Genomic DNA, 4,317 nt, shown 5'->3' with positions numbered 1-4,317 from the left:
AGTCTTTACCTAAATGCATTCATGTCAGATTGTTCACTCAATCTCCTTTTCACCTGAACCTTAACCAAATCCATGTCAGCCAGGATTGCTTTTGGCTGGACAACTGCCCACCTCCCTAAAGCTGGGACAGGGCAGTCACAAACTTTGAACTGGGTTAAATGGACAAGAAGATTGTGGTACTGCAGTGTCTCCATGAATTCTGTTGCTTTCTAGGATGCTACCTAACAACAATGGTAGACCTTTTACTTCCTACACAGTCATCTACCTTAACAAAATCTGGTATCCTGCAAAACAAACATAACTTAGTGGTTTTAATTCTGCACTGAAAATGAAGGGGTAACTGGTCCCCAATTCCCTGCCTTGTCACAGACACACACATCATGAGAAATCACTTCCTTGGAAAAAACAGGGCTGGGGAGGGGCATCCCCAGGAGAGGAACAGAGCCTTGCTGCAGAGATGGAAGATCAGGGTGAGAACTTGGCAAGGTCCTAGGGGGCAGGGGGACATGCAATTTATTCACTAAAAAATAGCCTAGTAAAATATTTCAAGTTTATATATCACTTGAGAGTGTCCCAGAAGAAACATATTTCAAAGCAATTTCATTTGGAAGCTCCCTTGGGCCTATCTACAGGTGTGCACAGCTGTACTGTGGCCATCAGGAATAAAGCACAACTGCTTTTTATGAATAATTTGCTTAGAAGAGGGGCTATTTAATTATGACAGACCTGGAAATTAAGATCAACATCCTGCAACTGGCTTAATGCCAACAGACAGTGCTCTTCCAGGTGAACTCCAGATTAAGATATCAACTGCCTCTTTCACAAAAAACATGTCAACGTCTGAGCATCTCTGTTGTCAATAAAATACTTCCTATAGCCTGCAGGTAACAAACAGGGAGCCTGCAATGCAGCCATCTTCTGTGGGCCTCACACACACCACTGTCATTCATCTCACAGGCCACTGATCACCATCCTAGCATCTCTTACATGTTTTCTTTGCTTTTGAAACGCAGGTACCAAATCAACCTTTTACTTTTAATTATATTCACTGTCAGTTAACAAAGAGACCTTCAGTGAAGACAGGTGGGATTTTTTTTCAGAAGAATGATCTTTAGGTTTTGCAGGATGCAGTACAGAGTCATTACACCTCTGCCCAAAACCTTCTGTGTATCATTTGTTATCTTTGCAAGTGTATCAAAGGGTGATTTTGGCAGAGATTATGATTTTTCCCGTCCTTAGAAGTTGGATCCAGCTGTGATTTCGCCTTCTGAAACAGTCATCCTTGACTTTGAAGTGACCCTTTGTTCTGGGCTGGTTCCACTCCCAGCCTCACTTGAAAAATGAGCCTTTTTTTTGAATGCATAGTCAGTATTCCTGTGGCATAATGCAGTCCTAATAACATAAAACAATATAAATTATTCCAGAAATGTTTCCAGATGGTACCTAACCACCTTCAAGCTGAGGAAACTTGAATCTGAATGAATATAGATGAGTTTTGTTCTGCACATGCCTAGCTCTCACCCCTGCCTGAGCTCTTTCTCTGATGAGAAACACTGAGCTGGAAGTCCCAGCCACTCAGACCCTGGGTAGGAAATGGTTTCACCCCAAGACTTTGGGTATGTCCATGTTCTGGCTGGAGCTGAGGTCTTTGGGACTGGTGGGAAGCAAGGACACACCCAGTTAGCCTAGCAGGGTGGACCCCAGACCAGGGGCCACATCCTTGGGTGAATCCTGTCCCACCAAAGTCAACGGCAAAGCTCCCACCAACTTCAATAGTCCAACTGCTACTGGTGTTTTATTTACAGTGCATTTTATGTTTATTACTTTTGTTCCCTGTCCAACTTTTTGTGTCCTGACTCTATTGTATTTTCAAATAAAATATTCTTCCTACTTTTATCTAACAGTTAGCATACCTATTATATCAGGTTGATAGATTTCCTTCCCCATTCCTCAAACCCATAAGAAAATAAGCAATCTGCCATGTGGTTGACAGCAAAAACTAAACCATAATAAACATCTGTCCAGCTAAACATAAAACACCATGTGTAAAAATAAGCTGACAGGGCACCATTTTACATAAGCAATACTATCACTTCCTCAACAATTAGAAGTTGTTTCAACTTCTGAAACGCCATCCCTTACCTACTTCAAGGCACTGCTGCTCTTGAGAATTTTCCTCTCCAATTTGCAGAAGAGCATAAAACTAAAGCTGATTAAGCAGAACAAGGAGTTTTCTACCAAGGAAAGAAGAAAACCTAAGCCTAACCTTGCTGTATGTCCAACAAAGTCCTTAGACATCTCCTTGGAGGACAAGTGAGCTGAAATCCTCATTCAACATTGTCCCACACATGCTTATATCCATTTTAAAACACATGGAAATGTCTACTGCCATCAGTACCCTTCTCTTACAGGAAAGTCATGTCCTGTGGACAATCTGACATTTGTTGAAGACCAAAAGAATGCTGAGGAGAAATATCCCTCATACAGCTGTATAATCACTGCTACAAGTCTACAGAACAAAGAGCTTGCCCTGGTGCTGGTATATTTGACAATGTAGAATGGTTTTCACTTTGTATTTTTAGTTCAAACATGGTCCCCAAACAAGCATGTAGTGATGGTGCCAACCAGTTGATCAACACACAGGTAACAAACACCTTTGGGAGCCCTTTCCAAAGGCTGGTTTTGCTGCTTCCATTCCCAAGGCAGCATCATTCACACAGAAGTCCTACAGAGGAAAAGAGGTGGAAAACCTCAACTCCTACTACTGCTGTTAGCATTACAGGTATTTCTGGGGTGTCAGATTTGACTGCAGACTCCTAAAAGCAAAATATCATAAAGTAAGGGACCAAACTATATCTCCTGAATGTTTTCTGAAGCATCATTCACGCTGAGGACCAACTCAGAGACTCAACTGTAGTCATTTGCAGATGCAGCCACCAGCAAAAAGGCCAGTGAAAGCAAAGGCATGACCAAGCATGATGCAAAGCTGGAAGTTATCTCATTATAGCAGCAGCAATGGCTGGGAGTCCAAGCCAAAACCACCAAAGTAGCTGCAATTCTTTGCATTTGTTTCATTGTGTGTGAGGAGATGTTGTCTTGTTCAAGTATTTTAACTAGAAAAGGAAGGTATTGTCTATGAGCTGGTAAATTTGTCCCCCTATTGATTATCATTATTTTTTAAACATGTGTGCAAATGTATGCATATATCTCAATATACATTAATCTAGATTACATTTGAGTGTATATACTTATATACATATATGGACAATAATGTTAAATTCTTTGCCAATTTTGTCATTAAAAATAAAGATCAGCCACTAGCAAGGCATTTGTTACTCGGAGGAAAGGAGCCAGGCAGTCAAATACAAACAACACATAAAACAAAGATAGAGAGGCACGCACAGGAGTGGGTGTGCAGTGTACACAAAACCCAATCTTTTTCACGTGCTTAAAGGCACACTGCCTGTCTGAAGGGGATCATATTACCCCCCTTTGTTGAGCAGATCCTTTAACACCACGAGCGAGGTGGTGCTGGGGGACCAGCCCGTTGTCACAGACAGCTGGGCATGCTGCAGCTTTCTGTTCTTCAATCTCCTGAGTATTAGGAACATTTTCAAACAGCATTGCCCACTCCTCTTCAGGTGTCTCATAGACCTGGAGGATTTCTTCCACTGGAAAAGGTGCAGTGAGGTGCTCTTTATAATCCCTATACCACCACTGACCAACAACCAATTACTGAAAGGTGACCACCGAGTCCCACTCGGACATGAGGACAGTGCTCAGTTACTGCCATGGGCGAACGCCAGGGTGCTGCAGCTCACTCAACTGCTTTCCAAACTGTCATGGCTATTGGCTGTAGCAAGGTCAGAAAATCCTCTCATCCCAGGACAACTTCCAAGATGGCAAAGATCATCCTTTTACACAAGTTCAGATAGGAATTCTCAACTTCCCCAAAATTTCAAAGCAGGCAAACTTTGGTTTTGTCTCAATACCTGCACAAAAGTCAATCTAGGTTATTTGTGATGATACACAAAATCCATTTTGAAATGAGCAGTTATTTTTGACAAAAGGAGGGAGGTTCCTGCTGTGGAAGTCATTAGAAGAGTACTTTGAACACTCCAAATTCAAGCTTCAAAATCTCCAAAATAGAAGTTGTGATGCCCTTTCTTCTGCACAAAGCTCCAGCTGTGATGATCATCAAACATGTCACACAGTAAGCCATTCAACAGGGAAAAGTTTGGATAAACACTAATTCCCCTACTGCAGAAACACACACCATATCATGCTTAATTTGTAGTGGGGAATTTGATGATCCAA

The sequence above is a fragment of the Geospiza fortis genome, unplaced genomic scaffold (genome assembly GCF_000277835.1).
Source record: "Geospiza fortis unplaced genomic scaffold, GeoFor_1.0 scaffold16, whole genome shotgun sequence".
In the NCBI taxonomy this organism is placed as follows: Eukaryota; Metazoa; Chordata; class Aves; order Passeriformes; family Thraupidae; genus Geospiza; species Geospiza fortis.
The sequence above is the reverse complement of the archived record's forward strand: the minus strand, read 5'-3'. Positions refer to the sequence as shown.